The 23,324-nt window shown below is 35.3% G+C and overlaps 1 protein-coding gene and 1 long non-coding RNA gene across 3 annotated transcripts in view; both read left to right on the top strand.

Moving 5' to 3' along the window:
• CADM1 (cell adhesion molecule 1) overlaps positions 1-23,324 on the top strand; it is a 320,221-nt gene that overhangs the window by 10,850 nt on the left and 286,047 nt on the right. The gene's annotated exons all lie outside the window — the stretch shown is intronic.
• LOC112480444 lies at positions 27-9,411 on the top strand. Its single transcript, XR_003046592.1, has 2 exons — positions 27-231; positions 9,107-9,411. It is a non-coding gene; the product is annotated as an uncharacterized LOC112480444 (long non-coding RNA).

A 23,324-nucleotide genomic window follows, 5' to 3' on the forward strand; every position in this document is an offset into this window, starting at 1 on the left:
GGTTTTTTTAAAGTGGGGGTGTCTTTCATGGCATTGATGTTTTGATGAGCCCAGACCTGCTGTTTTATAGACTGTCCCACAGTTTTACAAATTATTAGATTGTTTGATTGTTTCCTTATGGTTTGATTCAGATTACAAGAACACTGTATAGCTGATGTTGCCACCTTGCCACCCTCTTATAACATCACATCAGAAGGGGCATGATATCAGTTTGTCCTATTTTTGGTGATGGTAAGTTTGATCTCTTGGTTAACGATATAAATTTAGTTGCTTAGTTGAGGCGGATTTATAGGTTTCTCTATGTCTCTTTGTAATAAGTAATTTTGGGGACATTTTGAAACTGATGATCGTGTTCTCTAACAACACTTTACCTATCATTTTTAGCAGCATCGATAAACCTTTTCTGAATCAATTGTTATACCAGTGGTTACAAAACTGTGATTTTTCTAAGTCTGTCATTCCCCAGCATTGGGTGCAAGGTTTCTTTAGGAAAGAAGAGCTTGCCTTTCTTCCTCTTCACCCACTGCCTTAGCAGAAAAATCACAATAGACTCACAGATCACAAAAAAATTCAGTGTGATATATTTCATTATTGTCATATTTGGTCAGCAGTAATCCCTTTAGTCTGGCTCTGTATACTTTTGCTATATCTCCGTTAGTTTTTAAGCACTTTCTTATTTTATGTCACAAGAAGATGTCTAAGCTTACCTTGTATTTTCCCTGCCCCACATGTGGAATCAGCTATTTCTCCAAGATGTCTTGGTTCCTTATAGTGAGGAAGTGGTATTTAGACACCAAAGAAATGTGCTCATTGCTATTGACTTGTTTCAGTGGACAGAACTAGGATATATATAATATAAATATATATTTATTATAAATAAATACCTTTATGATTTCTTTTTATATAAATTTAAATTTACCTTTATATTTTTTCTTTATATTACATTTATTCATTTGAATCATGTATTGATATCTTTAATTCCAGTCTAACACTCCAAGGTTCTTTTTCTCCTTCTCCCATTCCTAATTTGTATCTTTATTCTCCCATGGTGAGAAACTTGTTTCTCAGCCACATCAATGTCTTATAGTTAATACAAAATAGTTTGGAATTATTCCACTAAGACCACAAATTTACTAAGTAATGTTCTAGATTTTTAGCCATTTTTTTTTAACCTATTTTAAATAGATCCCACTGAGGGTAGACAGAGTACTCTGTTCATAGTTCACGAATAACAAGGCTCAAAAATCAGAACTCTATATAGAAGTCTCACTTTCTTCCTATGCTTTATAGCCTAGCCCTCATCACCCACCTTCCTATAGTAGCCAGTTTTATTCCTTTCTCATATATCCTTTCTGTTTGCTCTTTTGAAAAAATAATAGATAGTGTTCTTTTTTTTCATACTTTCCACGAGCCATGTTAACATCTTCTTTTATAGTCTTTTTATTTGACAGATCCTTGTTTCTTATATTTTGATAATTTGTCTCCATTTGGCTTGATTTTACTTGAGAAGCCAATTTTTTTACTATCTTTTTCATTTCTTTCTTCTGGGATAATAGTTCTGTTGGGTAGTTGGAAGAATTCTTTATCTATTTTTTCATTTAGTTCACCAAATTACTTTCAAGAAAATAAGGACTGCTCCTTTTCATATAATGCAGTGTGTGTCTCTTATGTTTAATAATGATGCCTTATTTTGCTTCTCATCAGTCATCTTTTACTCTTCTCCACATCCATTAAATTGGCAAATCTTTGTTTCATGCCCTTTGCTCCAATTCTTCCCCCTTCTATTTTTTTTTTTTTTGTCTAAATTGTGGTATACTTAGTTACTGTTAAGTGTACAGCCTTTTGCATGTAAACCTCAGACCATGTTCTAAAACTGCCTATTGGACATTTCACTTTGGATGTCCCACAGTTATCTTAAGTAATATTAATGACAAAACAGCAACTCTCATTTACTTAGTGTCTTCATCATCTCATTAAGCCCCTATAAGTAGTTACCTCTCTTGTTTCGTTTTATAGATGAGGAAGCTGAGAGGATAGGTCCCTTGTCCAATTGGCAGAAATAATAAATGGCAGCACCAAGTCTGTCTTCAAAATCCATAGTTTTAAACACAACTATATTTTACTAAAACTCAAAATGTATGAAACTTAACAACTTTTTTTTCCCTAAACCTCTGTCTATCCTGCATTTGCTATTACGTAGAAGGGTACTACCACTGACACAATGAGTTAAATAAATCTGGGAGACATCTTAGAATCCTTCTTCCTTCACTATCCTTTACCCTTCTATTACTGAGTCCTGTCTATCTCTTGCAGTAACTCGTGTATTACCACCACTGTCTTAGTTTACCCTTATGTTAATTTACAGATGATGATAAGTAGATTTAAACTGATAAAACAGCCTCTTAATTGGTCCGTTTATCTGTTGTTTCATCCCTTGTAATGTCTTCTTAACACTGCTTCGAGATGGATTTTTCTAAAACACACATTAAATTGTCACTTTCTTGCTTAAAATCTATGTGTTTTCTTGGCATCTTAAAGATGAAGCTTGCCACTCTTTCATCATGGCCTACCATGCCCTTCATCACCTGTGTTCTGTCTTCCTTTTAAGCTCATCTCTCGCCAGCTGTACACACCATGTTCTTGCTTTAGAACTTGCTTTTCTTTAGGTGCTACACATTGTGATCTTTACCAAAGTAAACGTGTCCTGGATATGTCATGCTCTCTCAGGCCTCTCTGCTTTTATATGTTATTGCCTCCTCCCGAAACACCCTTATCTATATATGGCTAATTCCTACACGTCTTTCGAGATCCAGCTCAAGCACTGATTCTTCAAAGAAACTTTCATGTCTTTTCAGGTTGGTTAGGTACCTTTTCTTTGTGCCCTTCTTCTCTACTGCTCTACGGGCTTTTCCTGACTTATATTCTTCCTTCCTGTCATGCGTCCTTCTCCTAATTGCCCATTGTCCTTCTATATACCTGTGCATTTCAGATTGGTGCAACTTGTTTCTACCGATAGAAATGTCCTACCTTCTGGCCTTCCATGTCAGCATGTTTAAATCTTATGCATACATAAAGACCCAAGTCCAGTGTTGCTTTTTCAAATCTTATTTGTTTTTCATTCAACTTCCATTACAGTTTCTCTAGCCATTCTATGACATTTGACACTTTCTTAATACATGTTGACATGTGTTCATGGGTATATGTCTCTTAGCCTTTCTACAGGAGGGACTCTTTCTTACTCACCTTTGCTTTCTTAAAAGTATAGAGCCCGATGCTCCACACATAGTATGTGCTCAATAAATATTTGTTGAAACAATGAATGAACTAGAAATTAGATACTCATTTCCATTAACTTATTGTTAGCCCTTTCAACATAAATATGAACAGAGAATTAATTCAGTCTTGAGGACCAGTATAAAAATTAATCTCTCAAGGTTGTTTATTCACTTACCATTTTTCTGTTACACAATCTGATTTCCAATGTGAATATAGCCTATCTTTTCTCATTTGTCATGAATACTGGTAGTTGAGATATAGAATTTGCGCTAGGCCTTTGTATTTATGAATTTAATTTAGTGGTTGTCTCATTATCAGCTTCTAGAACTGTAATTCTCATTAGAAGTTGTTTGTTCTCTCATAGTAGATGAAGAGCTGTTAACATGCCTGAGTTTTTCATCACTGAAGGACTGAGATTTAGTGTGTTCATACTTGGTTGTTGGGTAATTGTTAGGTTTAGACTACCGGCCCAGATAAGAGAACCTCTTTCCATTTATTTAATCACTAAACATCCCTAGGATGGCTGGACGTTGAGTCATTGCTAAGGCCATATTGACAACTCACAGTTGAAGCAACAAACCAAGAAACTTATCTCTGAGGCCATCTGCTCCTTTTCACCTCAGTTTTTCTGAGAGTCTTTTCTTGAAACTGAGATTAATTCTCAGGAGAGGCATGGGGAACATAGGGAAGTTTAAACCTCAGGGCAACAGTTTTCCTGTACAGTAATAAAGATATATGTGGAGTCAGTGGCTACAGGATCAAAAAAAAAGATCACAGTGGTTGGATCAAATATGAGAAAAGGCCTGTTGCTGTGCTGAAGAAAATGAGATGGGTAGGTAAGGCAGTTTGTTTTGTGGAGATACTTCTACTCTGCGTGACTGTATAGTTAGTGCTAAATAAGACTGTGGCGAATTTAAGCTTATAAAGTTAATCGCCTAATACTGATCTAGTTTTAAATGGAAAGATTTGGTTTTACATGGAACATTGGAGAAATTTTATATGCAGGCAGAGGGAGAGAGTTTGCTAATATTACCTTTTTAATTTAGGGGAAGTTTGGAGTTCGTTCTCTTCTGTGAATATAGAGGTGGCACCCACTCTAACCAGAGTTTATTGCTGTAATCTTCTTAAAATGCATTAGTGACACTGATATATCTGTGACCTTGTAAAGGTTTTTTTGAGGGGAGGGGGTAGCCAGCCTTTTTTCTCACTGTCGTAAGTGATGTCTGCTCAATAACTCTAACTTCCTGACAGTACTAGGAGGGGGAGGAGGATCTATCATAACTTGTCTTTTATGGCCTGTTTTTAAAGTGTTCACTTCTATTTCCATCCATCCATTTAGACTTCTCTTTTCCCTGCCTAAGGCATGCATCCAGCCTAGACTGTGTTCGGTGCTTTAAATGCTTTGAATTATGGGGAATCGTAGCATTTTATCGAAGCTTCCCTTGTAACTATATAGCTCTGGATTGTCTTAGGCCACATAGCTTGCATTTCTTAGGTATCATGTGTGGATTATTGCAATTAGTTAAGGCTTTGAGTGGAATGACATATTTTCCATGTACCATTTTCCCTTTGTTGTAGACGTTTTTTAAGGATTGCTTTCTTAAGAAATCCTTCAAACCCTTCTTTTACACCATAAGTCTTGGTAAATATATCTTTATCAGCATGTCCTCCTGTCAAGTACATGATTTGATAGCGATAGTCAAGAAAAATTGTATCTTTGAAATAGAAATTTTGTCAGTGTGTTAATGTATAGCATATTTTTGGTATTCCCCAAGAAAAAGAAGAGATTAGTTAATCAATTTCTTCTAGAATTAGGTGGGTAATGTTTCAAGCATCCTATTTAAAAACAATTGCTTCTAGGTCCTGTTGGCAGGATTGCTTATTTCATTATTCTGGTCATTTGCATGAAAACAAGTTGATGATTTTTTAAATAACCATCTCATTCAGTTTTCTTTTCCTGTTAAAATGTTATCCATCAAATATTATATTCCATTCATGCAGTAGCATGAATCAGGCCTAGAAGGATAGAATTTCAGGCTAAAGTAGTAGCAGAACTTTTCTTCACCTTTTTTTTAACCAAAAATATCTCCCATTTTCATATTAATTTACCTATGATTACATTTCTTTATCTTTGCTTCATAAGGTGAGTGCATACAGAGATATACTTTAATAGAATATTTTTCAAGATCTTAGGATTTCTTTAAGATGAAGTCATCACCTTGAAGATTTTGACCTGAACTTTTCGTGAACTAAAGGAACAAGAAAAGGATAGACTTAAAAAAAAAGACATATAATTACTTATAATGGAATAACTGATAAGAGTTAAATTCATTTTGTAACATTTATCTGCTGCTCGTGTTCCCATAGCATTCTACCATTTCAAGAAAGGAAGATCCACATTTATATATTGGATCTCCATAGGATCTCCTTTGAAAAAAGAATTTAACTCTTTTTAAAAAAGGTTTGAAAACCAAGGGCCTAAACAGAATGAGTCCTTCAGGTTCAGCACAACAGGGCTGGAGAGAATGAAACCCAGTTTACTGAGTGCACATCAGAGCTGAGGCTAAAGCCACAGGCAGTAACAAGGAATGTTTAGTTGCCTCATCTTTCCTCTCTTCGTATTCTCTTTGAGGTCCCTGATGGTATGATTGTGGTCATAGCAGAGAAGTGGATAAGGAGCTGAGATTTCAGATCACTGTCATCTCTATCCTTTCATCACAGGGATATAAAAGAGGGAGTTAACATGGAGTTGGAGTGTCTAGAAGGCTTTTCGTTTAAACAGAATCTTGAAAACATGGGGAAGATTTTCACAGAGAAAGAGATGAGAAGAAAGGAATTCCAGGTTGAGAGAGAAGGAAAGCTAAAATGACTAGTGAGAGGTGGGATAGCTGGGTCCAAGTGTGGAAAACCTTTGAATACCAAGTTTAGATTTAATCCAGGAGGTCTTTGGGAATTATTGAAGGTATTTTGAACAGTGAAGTAACTAACACCACATCGGTGCTTTAGGAATGTGAATCTGTCAGTGGTTTGTGATTAGATTAGAAATGAGATTGGTTAAGGGTATAATAGTTCAAGTAACTAGTTCAGTGGAAGAAGAATGGAAGTAGAGTTGATTGGAATTGGTGGCTGACTGGAGAATGGGGATTGAGAAAAAATAAAGACTGGAAGTGAAGGTGTGCTTTGATTTTGAACCTGAGTGGCGTAGGGGAATGTCTATTCCAATGAACAAATAAAAATGTCATATGGTGGGTTTAGTAAGGAAAGACAATGAGCTTGGTTTTGGATACGTTAAACGTGACCTACCATTAGAACATAGTGGAAATGTTTAGAAGGTAATTTGAAATGTGGTGCTAGAGTTTGGGAGAGAAGTTGAGAGTAGAGCTAGAGATGAGATTTGAAAGTTATCTGTAAAGAGTTGATAGCTAAAGTTCTACATTATGCATTGATTCGGTTATTTATTTGATACACATGTATTGAAATGCCCAGTGTGTGCCAAACATCGTGTTGGGTGCTGGAGATGAGTGTATGAGAGATCCTGAGGGGAGGCGTGTAGAGATAGAACCTTAAGGAAGGTGTGTTTTTAAGGTGTAAGATAAGGAACTGTGATTAACACAGAAAGGACTGTCAGAGGACTGAAGATGAATGTTGTGGAAGGAGGTGGGAGGAATAGGTGGAAGACAGGCAAGATCGATGTGGAATAGAAGTCCTTTGACTAAATTGCTGAAGAGTCCGGAAGTGGGGAGGATTCTTCTAGAAGTGAATGAACTCTAGAGAAGAGGTTGTATTAGAATGAAATTAACTTAGGTAACAGGCGGTCACATAGCTAGGACGTGGCAACACTGGAACCAGATTCCAGATTTTTGGACTGGAATATACTACAGAGAGTTCAGTTCTCATTGTAGTCTACCAGTACACCAAATTATGCCTTTACCATGGTATAGGAAACTGTGGAGAACCTGTTCAGCCTGCCCATTTTACTTAAAAAGTTTAATTAAGATTTTTGAGGTTGTGATGTTGAATAAAGAGCGAATTAATGAACCTCCCAACTGTCCTTGTGTTTCATGTAATGAATGATGGCTTTGGCAGCCTGAAGCCTGGAGGGAGGATGGATGGGAGCTGTTTTTCTGAAAGTGTGCTTCTTTAATAACTCCTACCAGTGAACAAAAACAAATTCTAGTGTAGCACAGGGAGCATTTTCAGGATGGCAGGGAGAACCTAGATCAATTTACTGGCAACTCCTATTCTTTAGGTAGATTAAGGTTTGCTACCCTGGTTTTCAACATGCTGTGCAACGTCCTGAAAGACTGTGCGTGGTTCCTTAGCGACTATTAGTCAGCAGGGGTTTACGAATTAAATTGATGTGTGGGAGCATTTTGATTTACCGTTGAGTAGTGAGAGTGTAGCTCAGGCAGAATATGGCAACCTGCTGAGTGGTAGTCTGCATTTCCTTAACTCTTCCATGTAAAAGATACACTCTTCTGGAATTTTTGCATGTTACCGTTAGGAGGTGATTGGTCTTTTTCTAAAGGTAGGATGATCAGAAAGTAGCAGTGGAGATCTGAAACTTAGAGCTGGCTAGTCTAGCAACTTTAGCATCCTTTTGTTCAGCAATGCCTCTCCAATGATTTTTCAATAGAGCTTTCTGTGGTGGTGGAAATATTCTATATCTGTCCTGTCCAATATAGTAGCTTTTAGCCTCGTGTGACTATTGAGTACTTGAAATGTGGCTAGTGCAACTGAGGAGCTGAATTTTTTATTTTTTATTAGTTTAAATTTAGCCACGTATGGCTAGTAGCTACTGTATTGGGTGGCATAGCTCTAGACTGATAAGTAAGATGCCAAATTGTTATGCTCATCAATAGCATTAACTGGTGAGAAGTGAAGAGGGGTTGGGTTAGGGTATTAGCATTCATTCCAAATCCAGTGGATTTGTATTGAATTTTGGACTCTGCTATTGTGTGCATCCAAATTGTACATTTTCCTCTCCTTTTCTCTTGCTTTTCATGTTGAAAAGCTTCTGGAATATCTTAATTGTCCTTTCTTCATTTGAAGAATTATCCGTTTTAGCCTTAGAGGGGGTATAGCTCATCTAGTGCACAGATTAATAGCTCTAGCTTTGTCCTTAGAAAGCTAAATCTTGAAGGTTACTATTACATGACTGTACTACCATATGCCAATTCACATTGTTATCTTTTTCTTTCTTTTTTTTTTTTTTTTTTTTGTGATGCTGAAAGTAAGTGAAATGTGAAAAAAAACATTATTCATTTTAAATAGTTTTGACTGCCAGGTTAATGCGACTCTTAAGCGGGGCTTCATGAGGTCTGGCCATAGTAACTGCTTTTAACTTGATTTAAAGTTCTTAAACATTCTGAATTGCTTCACCTAATCTTTTTATACTGAACGTACAATTTTCAGGCTCTTTTTTATTTTCAAATCCATAACTGACAGCTGCTCAACACCTCATTCAAATAGTTTTAAGAGTTTTAGAGAAAAGTTGAGACAGACTGGATTTACTGACATCAGTTGGATTGAGATATTATGGATTTAAAGATGATAGAGAATGAGAGAGAAAAATATGAAATAATTATTGCGCATTCACTGCTTGCAATGACAGTGATTTGAAGTCTAATAACTAAAAAAACTGAGAGGAAACAGAAGGACACATGAGTTAACTTTCAAAACCTAACATAAGAAATGAATATTTCATTTGAAAACACAATTTTTATGTGTGGTCTCATTTGTTTTATTACACTTTAAACAATACTGATGCACAGAAATGCATATATACCCAAACCTTACAATAAACCTTTTTTTGAAATGTATTCTACAGATTCTGTGAGACTGTAAGCTCCTTGAAGGAGCTAACTCATTAAGGAATTCTGTGATGTCTAGTGCACAGCAGATATTTTTCAAATGAAATTGACCATTTTATAAGAAAAACAAGATCATAAGGTCTTCTGCCTCTACTTCTAATGATAAATGAAACTACGCTGTAACTCATCTCAAGAAGGCTCTGCGCTATGGTGAATACAGAGAAACTTCGGGATGTAGTGTTTGTCCAAGAGTTAACATTAATGTGACTATAAATTTTGTCCTCAACCTTTTAATGACTTTTCAATAAATACTGCATGAATAGTTTTGTGTGTGTTTGTGGATATGTGTATCACCTACTTTGTGCTAGACACTGTGGTAAGTACTAGATTTATAAAGAGGAATTATATAGGATCTCTTCTGTCCATATATTCCCTTGTCTCTGTTTTAGATTCTTGCATGGGAGATAGTAAAAGAACAAAACAATGCTATGTGCTAAGAACCATAATAAACATAGTTTGGGAGTGTCGCAGAAGCACAGAAGAGGACTGTCTAACACCGTAAGGAGACTTTGAATCAGGAAAGACTTTCAGGAGATCTCTTGAGTTGGGTCTTGAAATATAGTTAGGACATAGCCATTCAGATGGTATTAGGAGACTTTCTTGGTAGAGAGAGAATATGTGGACAGGTATGGAAGTGTAAAAAGCATGGGAGATTCTGGGAACTGCAAATAGTTTAGCATGGCTGGAGGGAAAAGGCTTTGTGGGAGTAGCAAAAGGTCAAGCTGGAAAAGGTACATAGGAGTTGGATCATGAAGGGTGGAGGCGGGCAGAAGTCAGGTTAGCTGTGTATTTGGGATGGATTGGGAGAATTAGACACCACAGATAGGAGTGCAGTTATAGAGAAGCTGTGGAAGACTAGCTGAGATTGTGAGGGCCTTAACTAAGATACTTGGTATGCAGTTTGGGAAGAAGTTGGTTTCAACATCTATTTGAGGGTAGAGTTTCATGGCTGAACATGAGAGAGAAGAGGAGGAGTCTAGGTTAATGATCTAGTTCGAGCTTAGCTACCTTGGTGAGTGATAGGTTCACTAATCAAGATAGGAAGTTTAGAAGGTGGACAGTGTTGGGGATTAAAATAAGGCCTAGAGGCGCTTGTGGCACATTCAGATGGAGATACCTAGCTGCACACTGCAGCACTTGTTCAGGGCCATGGTCATGGATGAGATCTAAGAATGTATGCACTGAGTAAGAAGAGGAGCTTAGGACAGAACTTCAGGGAATATCAACAGTTACTGTTAGGTAGAGGAGGATAAACCAGTGAAAGGAATGAAGACGGAACTGCCAGAAATTTAGAGGAACACGAGGAAAGGTTTTTTGTCTTGAGATCCAAGAAAGAAGAGCATTTTAAGAAGGGGTGTGAGAAACACTGTCAGATGGTACCGGGAGGTCAGATAAGATCAAAAGCCATTCATGGACATAGCACTTAGGCATTCATAGGGGACAATCTGCCTAATAATTTCAGTGCTGGGTGAGTGCGGAAACCAAATAGAGTGGATAGAGCAAATGGTAAGTGCAGAATAGGAGGAGGGAATATAGTCAAATATTTTCAGAGGCTTGACTGGTAAAGGTAAGGCAAGGAAGAAGGAAGTGGATATAAGGAGATGTAGGACTGAGGGAAATATAATATGCATATTTTTTAAATTAGGGAGACGAGATGATTTATATATATATCAAAAATAAGAGATAGTATAGAGGGACGTTGAAGATAAGGAAGGTAGGTAGAGTTGATGACTGATGGAGCAAGGGTCATGATAAAGCCTATGAGGAGACATTTGCTTGGAGAGGAGGAGACACCATTTTTTTTTTTTTTTTCCCTGAGATGGAGGTAAGGGGAAGGGCCTTGAGGACAAGAGTGAAGCTAAGTTAGATTGTATGCTGGAGGGCCGAGGACCTGTGGGAGGGAAGATCTCTTTGGGAAATCAGGAGCTTGTGTTGTACCTGCTGACTGTCCATGGAACTGTGCAGGGGATGGGGGTGTTGGGAACAGGGGGAAGAGAAGGAAGGTATTTCAGATCCCCTACAATAACTAAGAAGATTATCGCTGAGGCTGGAAACCATGTAGTAGTGACCGCAGTCCCCTGGTTACTGCAGATTGGCCTCCTTGGGCAGCTGACTGAATGCTCCTATTTCCCAGGTACATACTCTACTACTGAGGTGTCCTTGATAACCTTCTTACCTTTCAGAGGGAAGACAGGTCATATTATGGACATTTAGTGCTGAAAGAAATTAGGAATTGTACTAACCTCATCTTATAAATGAGTAAACTGAGGCTCTGAAAAGTGAAGTATTTTCAGAGGCTTGTGAAAATTGAAATATTTTCAGTGACTTAGTCAAGGAAATCCAAAGCCAGGGCTAAGCCCCAGTACTCTCTTTTCTGTACCCTTGCACCTCCTTGATAAGGATTATGGAATAATACCAATCATTATAAATGCTCTTACTATCCTATTTTGGACACTGGGAATCCTAAACCATTTTCTTTCTCCTCTAACTTGTTTTCCCACTCTGTGCCAGTTTTAAGCAGGTACGACAGTATTCTAGGATGACAAAAATAAGTAGGCTTATCATTTTTTTCCAACATGGACATGATATTTGATTAGATGAGAATATTATGAGACTTATAAAAAAGTATAAAAGTGGTGAGTTGTTTTGAATTTCTAGTCTTATAAGCTATCTAATTTTAAAGATAGGTGGATTTATGCATTCATACAGATATTCATTCTAAATTTTATTTATTCCATATTTTGAGAATAACTTCCTACTAGGTACCAGGCATTGTGATGATGTAGTAACACAGAATGCCCATGTCTGTACAAATGTCTGTTGAAATTGGTTCTCATATTATACTTTCTCCATCTAGAATATCAAGCTTAATATCAATAACTTGTGAATGCCTCTTTGGGATCTGCCATCTATATTCTTAGCCCAGACAAGAACTAAGAAGCAGATAATAGCATGTCTGTTGGATAAACACAGATTTGGCAGGAGTGATTTAGTGTGGAACGGGGGGACCCTTAATTAATTATCATTGTTTATAATACATTTTTCTCCTTTGTTTCCAAGAATAAGAATAATTAGCCAATATGATTGATAAATAAAACATAAAAGGTCAGTCATGGTTGCCCTGGTAACTATATTTTTCAGCAAGTAAATTTGTTTACCATGAAATGTGTCCTGGGTGATTTACTGGAAATCAGACTCTGAATGTCATGACTTTTTATATTTGAGTTTCTTATGCACTATTTAGGAGTGACAATTTTGTAGGGTTCCTTTTTTAATTTTGGTTAGATGTTGAAGCTGTATGTGTGATGGGGATCCTTGTGTTTTTTCTTTTTTTGGAAGACAAACAGGAAACTGTGATTACAGTGAATCCATTTGAGTTAAAGAACTTCCAAGTCTAAGGTGGGATTCTAGAACATTTGAATGATTTTCGGGATACATAAAATATCTTAAAACTGGAATATTTCTTCTTTTTTTTAACTTTTATTTATTTACTTTTTAAATTGAAGAAATGATTTAAATCTTCCCCCCTTCTACCTCCTCCTTCCCCTCCCCCCTCTTCTCAGGTAAAACTGGAATATTTTTATGTAGAATATTGACAAAGCATATTTTCTAATAAGTGATCAGGAATGTGTTAAAACATACCTTTCAATTTAATTCCTAGGTAATTAATTTTGAGTAGAATAAATTATTCTCAAAAAAGTATTAAAGATGAAAATCAAAATAATTAAGCAATTAAAGCAATTGCTACCTTGAAGATTTTTGGTAGTATGAATTAAAGTTAAGTGGATAATTAAAAAGAAAAGTTTGGCATATTCTGTGACCCCAAACAAAAACCTACTTAAAGGAATTCAGCCGACTGAAATAATTTAAATATATATACAGAAGGATGTAACTGCTATGTTATTTTTAATAGCAGAAATTTGGAAACAACCCAAGTGTCCATCAGTAAGAGACTGGTTAAATAAATTATGGTCTGCCCATAGAATAGAATGCTTTGTATCCATTAAAAAGAATGATGTAGATCTACGTCTACTGAAAGGAAAAGATTTATATCAGTAGGTGAAAAAAGATTTATATCAGTAGGTGAAAAAAAACACCTTTCAGAGTACTGTAAATGTGGAATGATCCTGTTTTTCTTTAAAAAGTATATTTTATGTATAATTAGTCTATAATGCATATTATAATTAGTATATTCACTTAAAATTTGAAGAATAGACATAAAGCTATTAACAGTGCTTATCTCTGGAGAGTGAGATTATGGAGGACTTTTAAATTATATTTATATATTGTTTGAAATTTCTATTTCGAATGTGTTACCTTTGTAATTAGAGAAAAAATGGTACAAAGCCTGCTATTTAAAAGATCTAAAATAATCATTTGAAATGGATTCTGCATGTAAATACATTAGGCTTTGCGGAAAACTTTTATTTACTGTTTGTGTTTGTCTACATACCTTGGACTTTGAAGAAGTGTTTATATTGATGTTTCCTATATCCCTTATACTGACTGATTTTTAACTCTTTCCTAGATATCTACCATCTGTTTTTTTTTTACATTTCAGTTGTTTGACAGCATACCGTTTTCTTTAGATTATCACTTTGCAAGATAATGTTTTATTTCTATTATTTAATTGCAACCAATTATGCTATGATGGACTTTTGCTTTTTATTAAGAGAGTTTTTTTTTGTGGCCTAAATACTAGAGATTTTTTTAATTTTAAAATTATGTAAACTCTGTATACCAGGGAATTTAGGAATAGGATTTATGGTCTTTAGGATTTCATCTGGTTGTGATTTGCTAGGTCCTGATTCTGTTGTCCTGAATGTACTGAGGGGTGCGTGTGTGTGCGTGTGCATGTGTGCGTGTGCATGCGTGTGTGTGCACACACATGCACAGACACATGCGCACACACACACATACACGTGTTCCTTCGTTTGTTCGTTCTCAGTCTCTGCCTGGACCCCAACTGAAACAGCAATCTGGAGAAGAGTCTTCTCTAGTATAGTTTGTCTTTTTTGGAGAGGAGTTATCAATGCAAATAGGATTAGAAAGCAAATGTACATGGGCCAGCCGTTTATTGCCATTTTCAGTGTATAAGCTTAGTTTGTTAGCACACAGAGTGGAGCAGAAAAGAGTCACTATTTCAGACTCTTGTGTGAGTGAGCTTTTTTTTTCAGTACAGTGATGCTATCCGTTAGGATAAAGCTACATAGTGAGGTAGATCTTAGGTCGTAGTGTTGACATTGTGGATATATTTTATGGATCTGGCAACTTAATACAAATGTAGGAAACAGCCTTGTATTTTTTATTTTCTCATTTTCTGCCTTGGTTACATAAACCTTTATAGGTAATTCTTTTTCTTGGAAATAACCATTGGAATCTTGTCCTTGGGAAGAACATGAAAACATGCTTTTAAAGAAGTTTTAGATAAGAGATGCCATGGGTTACGATTTAAGGCAGTGTTTTTAAAAGTTTTTTTTTGACCGTGACTCATACAACCATATATGCACAATATATTACTTAATTGTTTGCCTTGATTTTTTTCAGTATGTTTTCATATTTTCTTTTCTTTTTCTTTTTTTATCAATCCAAACCTATCCACTTTATCCGCTCCACCTGAATCTATTCATTCATTTTTGTATCCTAGTCCACTGTTCCATACCTTACTCTATCTTTTCCTACCTATTTCTAGTCTATTTCGTTTAAACAAAAAATGAGTGGGACCCATTCCATTTATTTTAAGACCCACCATTTGAAAACCATTGCTAGGAAGGATGGCAGATTGTAGTAAATGAAATTGCTAAAATATTATATTCATTTCTTGAGTGTTGTCTGTCTTTTTCTGTAGAATTCAGTGTGCTGTTTGTTAACTTTCAGTTGTAGTGTGGCCCAGGGTTTGTTTGCTAGCATGGTAGGATGCCAAAATGAAGCTAACTCATTTTGAGGTGTATACAGTTGTTGATTTATAAGCCACTGTTTTTCCTAGGGAGTTTTTAACCAGGAAATCTTTATCATTCTGATTCTCTTATCGTGTAAATATTGAGTAGTCTGAATATTCAATGATGCTAATAAAGTCTGCATTTTCTCAGTGTGGATTATGTACTACAGTGTGTTTAATTCTAGGATTGCTTTCTCCTACCACCCAGCATGTTCCTGGTCCCCTTCTGCCGCCATTTACTGATGCATGCATAGAGAATACAAACCCATTGTAATATTGAATTAAGCCTCTGGGCCTAAACCTCCAAGGTGAGGTAAATCTGCCTCTGGGGGAAAACAAGGCAAACAAATCACAGTCACCCCAGTATACTTAGAAACCACATCACGTGGAAATGATCTTGGATTATTTAGCCTTGGTCATCTTTATTGATAATTTAGTGTTGCCTTTGTTCCTACATAATTGTATAACTTAATTTTAACCTTAATTTTTAGATTTATAACTGGAAGATAAGTTCCATTCTTGAGACCCTTGAGAGTATAGACACAGTATGTGTCTCATATTTACTGTACAAGCCAGCTCTGTGCCAGGACATAATTGATCCTTGATAAAAGTATTCATTTGACTTGAATGGGAATTGCATATTAAATACTATAATAATTTAAACATTTACTGAGTGCTTAACTCTGAGCACATATTCATCATCTCATTGAGTTCTCACAACTCTTCTGTGACGTCAGCACTCTTTCTAGTGATAATTTTGTTTTGAGGGTACCGTTCTGCAAATTTTGACAGATGCATAGAATCCTGTAATTACTCTGTGGCGTGTGACTACCACAAACAGTATGCTGTTCCCTCATTCACCAAACCCCCTTTATTCTCTCCTTTTGTACTCTTAAAACTTTTTTATGGTTTAAGTTGTTTTCAGAAAGATGCATTTTAATGACATAATTTGTAAAATAAACCTTTCATTTTAAATGTGAATCTAAAATTTTACAATGATACAATGTGAAAATATAAAAGAATTATTGTTTAAAAAAATCACCTTTTAAATCCAGAAGACTCGCCTGTTAAAAAAAAAAAAAATTTGTCCGCCTTGCTTTTCTTTTGTTCTTTATGCAAGGGATTTAGTAAGTTTGCTGACGACAATGAAGAAAAAATTTTAAAAATATTCTTTGACAGTTTTTGAATTGATACTTGGAGTTCTGTGATTTATTATGATGCATATCTGCATCTCTTCTCAAGAGCATAGAAGGTCCACTTCTTTTCGTGTTAAATTTATTCATCTAAGCTCTTTAGTATAAACTTAAAGAATACACTTTAGTCCACCTAATTATTACATCATGGAGCTCTGAAACAAGTAGCCACCGATCTATTCTTCATTCCTATGGTTTTGTGTCTTTTCCAGAATTGGATATAAATGGAGTCACGTTGGGTGCACTCTTTTGATTCTGCTTCTTTCGTTTAACATTGCATCTGAATTTCTTCAATGTTTTTGCATGTATCAGTAGTCCTTTCTTTTATATTGCTAAACAGTATTCTATTGTTCAGATGTGCTGCAGTTTATCTATTGATCTATTGAAGAACATTTAGGCCGTTTCCAGTTTTTGACAGCCTGAGTAATGTGGCAATAAATACTTGTGTACGTACAGTTTTTTTGTGGATATAAATTTTCATTTCTCTTGGGTATATGCCTAGAAGTAGGATTGCCAGGTCATATAGTAAATTATATGTTTAACTTTTAATGAAACTGCCAAACTAATTTTCAGAGTGGCTGTACCATTTTTCATTCCTGCCACAGTGCATGAGAATTCCATTTGCTCTGCATCCTTGTCAGCACTTAATATTGTCAATGTGTGCATGTGTTTAAGTTCAGTCATTCTGATAGATATATTCTGGTATCTCACTATAGTTTTATTTTGTATTTTTCTAATGACTACTGTTATTGATCATCTTTTAATGTGCTTATTTTACTGTCTGTATATTTATTTGGTAAAGTGTCTATTCAAGTATTTTGTCATTTTTAAAAATTTGTTTTTTTTTTATTACTGTTGAATTTTCAGAGTATTGGGTATATGTCCTTTGTCAAATGTGTGATTTACATATATTTTCTCACAGTCTATAGCTTGTCTTTTCATTCTTTTAATGTAGTTGACCTTCGAACAACATGGATTTGAACTGCACAGGTCCACTTACATGTGGATTTTTTTCAATAAATACATACAGTACTGTAAATGTATTTTCTCTTATGTTTTTCTTAATAACATGTTCTTTTCTCTAACATACTTTATTATAAGAATACAGTATATAATAAATATACAGAATATGTGTTAATCAACTATTTATGTTATTAGTGGCTTCTGGTCAACAGTAGGCTATGAAGTTTTTGGGGAGTAAGAACTTATATGTGGATTTTTGATTGTGCTAGGGGTCATCAGCCTAACCCTTGTATTGTTAAAAGGTCAACTGCAGTGTCTTTTGCTGAGTTTTTAATTTTTATGAAGTTCAGTTTAAAATTTTATCTTTTATGCCTTGTGTTTTGATGAGATAATTAAGAGCTTATCCCCTAACCCAAGGTCATGAAAACTCACCTATTCTCTTCAAAAAATTCTACAGTTTTACATTTTACATTTAGGTCCGTGATTCACTTTGGGTTAATTTTTGTGTAAGGTGATGGGTATAGATTGACGTTTATCTTTTTTGCAGATGAATGTTCAGTTAGTTCTTTCAGAACCATTTGCTGAAAAGATCATCCTTTCTCCTTTGAATTATCTTTGCACCTTTGTCAAAAATTAATTCATCATCTTTGTGTGGTTCTGTTTTTGGACTATTTTTCTCTTCAATTGATTAACATGTCTGTCTTTTTGCCAATTGAAGTAGATATTTTTCAACCTCCAATTACTGATAAGGAAACTGAGTATTAGTCAAATTAAGTACCTGGCTAAAGTAATTCAGCTAGCAAGTGACTGCACCAGTACTCAAGCCAGTACTCAAACTCCCTGACTCCAAAACTTATGCTGTGCTGAGAAGTTATGTTGGCATCCATTCTCGTATTAGTTATGTATCTCCTGGCTGAAATTTTTGTTTTTGAGGAAATGTTTGAGCAGTATACCATTGAAAGAGTAGATGTGACAAGTAGATCTCATTGAATTATCTGAAATGTGAAATCAAAGTTTTTCCTGCTTACTAGACTATTAATTACCAGAAGTTAATCAGTTATCAATATCTTTAATGCAGTATAACTTTTTTTCTAAATCCAGGATAGCTGTATGCATTTTTTCTTTATTTTAAAGGGAGCAGTAGTATATATGTTCCTTATATGGCAAGAAAAGAATGTTTAGGATTTGGGAATGTGAGAACACAGATGGGCTGAGAGTGACTTACATCCAGATGGCTTATGCAAGGAACTTAGTAAGAGGTGAGAGAGTGATGCTAATGTGGCAGTGAATAATAAATTAGCATTTCAATATTGGCAAACTGGGGAATTTTGAAGAATGTCATATTTAGTTAACTTCTGAGTTTTAAGAACTAAGCTTGTACACTGACAACTTAATAACTAGGTGCACACACTCACACACACAGCCCTGTATTGTTTTTGAGAGTCATCTCTAATGACTTTAGCCTAGGGACTTAAAAAAAATTTTTTTATTGAGGTATAATTGACATGTAACATTCTATTAGTTTCAGGTTTTCACATAATGATTTGATATTTGTATACATTGCAAAATGATCACCGCAGTAAGTCTAGTTAACATCGCCATACATAGTTATAAAATTTTTTTCTTTTTTTTTTCTTGTGTCGAGGACTTTTAAGATGGCATTATTTTTATATATGCTTTTTTGTCTGGGAACCCATTTATTCACTTTCTTCAAAAGATAAAAGACTCCAAAGCCTATCTGCATTCCATTGTTAAGCTTGCTTTGTTCTATGGGCTCTGATGTCTACTTAACTATAGAATACAGCTATTAGGATGACTCTTTTTAAAAGTTTATTATTAGTTATTTTTAAATTATGGTCGATATACAATATTGTATTAGTTTCAGGTATACAACATAGTGTTTATACATTTATCTAACTTACGAAGTGATCACCATGATAAGTCTAGTACTCATCTGGCACCATATGTAATTATTACAACATTGTTGACTATATTCCCTATTCTGTACTTTACATCCCGTGGCTAATTTTATAACTAGCAGTTTGTACTTCTTAATTCCTTCACCTTTTCTTCTCCTCCCACCAGCCTGGCAACCCTCAGTTTGTTGTCTGTATTTATGAGTCTGTTTCTGTTTTGTATGTTTACTTAATGTTATTATTTTTTATATTCTGCATATAAGTGAAAACGTACAGTATGTCTTTCTTTGTCTGACTTATTCACTTAGCATGATACCCCGTATATCCATCCTTGTCACAAATTGTAAGATTTCATTCTTTTTTTATGGCTGAGTAATATTCCATTGGCTCAATTTTTTTCAGATAAATATTGGAAGTATCATTGCTGGATCATAGGATAGTTCTATTTTTAATTTTTTGAAGAGTCCATAATGGATGTACCAGTTTACAATCCCATCAATAGTACACTTTTTCTCTACATCCTTGCCAACACTTGTTATTTGTTGACTTTTTGATAATAGCCATTCAGACATCTCATTGTGGTTTTAATTTGCATTTCTTTGATTAGTGATGTTTGAGTATCTTTTTTTGTGTCTGTTGGCCATCTGTATGTCCTCTTGGAGAAATGCCTATTTATGTTCTCTATTTTTAAATCTCATTATTTGTTTTTTTTTTTTTGATGTTGATTTGTGTGAGTTCTTTATATATTTTGGGTATTAACTCCTTATTAGATTACAAATATATTTTCCTATTCAGTAGGTTGCCTTTTTGTTTGTCAGTGGTTTCCTTCATGGTGCAAAAGCTTTTTAGTTCGATGTACTTCCATTTCTTTATTTTTGATTTTGTTGTCTTTGCCCTAGGAGACATGGGATGGCCTTTTGTTACTGGAAACCTACACACAAAACTGAACTCTTTCTCTTTACCCTCACAAATAAGCAACCACTCTCAATTTCTCTTTTATTTTCTGTAAGATAGACTTGCTCTTTGGAACCTCAGAATTACATTTGACCTCGATTTCTCTGGACCTTGTCTGATCAAGTCCATAAACAATTTGATTATTTCTACATGCATGCATTGGACCCAGCTCCTCTCACTCTTTACAGTGCCTCCCGTGGATTATTGCCCTCTTCCTCCTTCCTTGATTTAGAGCCATCGGCTTAGTTCAGTGCCTTCCACCCCATGCATGCCAAACCAAATCTTTCTTGTTTTATTACCACTGTTCATGATACTTATTTGATCCAGAATGCTTCCTTTCTCCCCCAGGATCTGCAGATTGAAAGCAAGGGCATAACTCGACTGCCATATTATCTTTAAAACTCTAGTGCATATGCTCCCTTCCTCCTCTGATCTCTTGAAATTTGGCCTGCATGATGCCTAGGCCAGCAGTATGAGCGTAGCCTGGGAACTTGTTACAGATGCCAGCCCACTCCAGACCTGTGGAATTGGAAACTCAATGGGGAAGGGGTAAGGGCAGCAATCTGTGTTTAACAAGCCCTTCAAGTCATCTTGATGCTTACTTATTTAATAATCAGTGCCCTACATATTTCCATTTCACGTTCTCAGTCCCAAATACTGAGTTGTCTCACCCTACTTCTTAGCCCACCTCTATTTCTTAGCTTCTGTCAGTTTTCTTAATTTTGAAAACTTCAATCTCTTTTGTAGCTATTTTTAATTCCTCATTTAAAGTATAAGGCTCAAAATTCACTTCCTTGATAAAAGCTCAGTTTACTCTCTGAGTAATAGGTGTTCAGTTCATACTGTGCCAAGTTCTCCTTATTGATCATGCTACTATGTAAGTGCTTTGGCTGATTGCTGTATGTATGTTCTGTCTGTTCATCAGATAAAATGGTTTACAATGTTCCCTCAAACTGGCATAGGATATATTTGATACATAGTTTTTGATATGTCAATTTCACTGGAAGATTTGAGAAAAAAATTGAAAAATATCAAGACAATACATATATATAACTGTAGAATGCAAAGCGTGCATGAATTTTCAAGGTTAGTGATATCTGTATTCAGGCGACTTTTGGCTTTGTCTTAAGCTGCCTAAGATATTTTTAAATTCCCTCTCCTCTGATATTAGAAAGATATTGATTGAAAAGTCTATGACATTTTAGACAAGAGGAAAAGGGAGCATGCACTGTAGACAATGGGGCCCTATTTTACTTCTGGGTCCTTTTCTTCTTACAGTGATTGATTCACATATTTGGTCTTAGTTTTCTCATTTGAAAAATTAGGGTAACACCACCTAACTTCATGTGATTGCTGTATTGCAAGGATTAAGTGAGATTTGGTAGGTAATGTCCTCATAGAATCTCTGACCTACATTAGGGGCTTTATAAATGGTACCTTTTTTGTTAACTCAACTAGGACAGGGAAGTTTTAAAAAAGTGATCATTTCACAGAAGCAGTTCTGTTGTCTGCATAGCAGGCACTTAGTAAGTGTATTGACTGATATATATGGCATTTCCTGGTTCTGTTCTGTACAGGCATCCTAATCTGTGCAGGGCTTTGAAGTTTCAGTGCTTTACAATCTTTAACGAATGGTAAGAAATATTACTTGACTTTTTGACAAATCTATTGCATTTCTTAAAATTTTTCCATTCAACTTTAGTTTTAATGGATGATATCTTACTTTCTAATAGTATCTGAAAGGTTTTATGGTTTTTCCAGTAGAATAAATTAGGCTAGCTAAATGGGCTTTTTGACACAATGCCCTACCAAGAATCTTGCTTCATTGTCAATGGCTAGTTTAATCAGTATTATTTGAAGACAGTTTCAAACTATACTGGTACTTGGTTCTTTATTTAGCTTTTATTCTTTTCCTAACACATCCTCTTAATGGAACTGTCCAGTGGTCTAACATGGAGGAGGTGAGCAGATGACATTATGAAAAGTTTAGTCATTGCAATGGCATTTCAGATGTTATAGTTTACAAAGTGCTTTGCTAGGATACATGCATTGTATACTAGCTCCCAATATCACATGAATTAGGTATTATTATTATTATTATTATATTTGTTATTATTCATGTTATATTTGCTGTTTAGAAAACTGATGCTCGGACTTACCAAAGATCACCGAACCAGAAGGTAAAACAAAACCCCTGGAAATTGAGGATAATGTGGTTATGATTAACAGGTCTACTTCCTCATGGGTTAATACATAGAGATAACTTAGTTTCATGCCATCCAAAATGACTATCTCATACAATTTGATAATGTGGCACAGGAGTCAGACCAATTAGGGTTCAAATCCTGGCTCTGCTACTTCCTTTCTGTGTGGTCTTAGGTAAGTCATTTAACCTCTCTGAGCCTCATTTTCCTAAGTGGTGAATAGAATAATGATATACACCTAATAATTATTATATTAAAATAAGTTAATAAATATAAAACTATTAGAACAGTCCCTGGGACATAGTGGTAAGCACTCTATAAGTGTTAGCTATTATTATTATTACTATTATTATTATTAGAGTGGTCGAAGTGTCTTACAAGAAATGTACTTAGATATAACTAAAGTTTATAGAAATGGAAATCAGGGCTTCCATGAGTTTATTCTGACAGAACTGTTTAATTCTTAAGCCAGCCTCTAAATAGGATAAAACACACATACTATGCGTTTTAGGTAGGTATCATGCTCCTGTCTGGATTTTCCTATGGACTTAAATTTATTTACTACTCTGGGATAGATGAAAATTTGGAGCACCTGATTTCTATTTTTAAAAGCTCAAAACTTACATAAACTAGAATGAGATGCCTCCCCCACTCCCATACTGGCAGACCCTTGGCCTTTGTAAAAGAAACACAGCGAGACCACCCACATGGATACAGGCACACTACACCCCCTAAGGTATAGGTACATTATCCATTTCCATGATAACTAAGTTGTTAATTGCTTTCTTTAGAAATTGTAGCCTTTTTGAATTTTCACAAGTGAAAATATGCTATGAATATTCTGTTCATGAAGTTTTATCTGTTCTTCTGGGTTTGGCAAATCACCTGTTCTAAGAGAGCCTTCTTTATTGTAGAGAAAGCTCCAAATCTGGCTGTCTTCAAGCTTTTTTCTTCCCAGTCCTGTCTCATCTCACATAATGTAGTGCTGGGAAAATAAAAGACTGACA

The sequence above is a fragment of the Pteropus alecto genome, unplaced genomic scaffold, assembly GCF_000325575.1.
Source record: "Pteropus alecto unplaced genomic scaffold, ASM32557v1 scaffold224, whole genome shotgun sequence".
In the NCBI taxonomy this organism is placed as follows: Eukaryota; Metazoa; Chordata; class Mammalia; order Chiroptera; family Pteropodidae; genus Pteropus; species Pteropus alecto.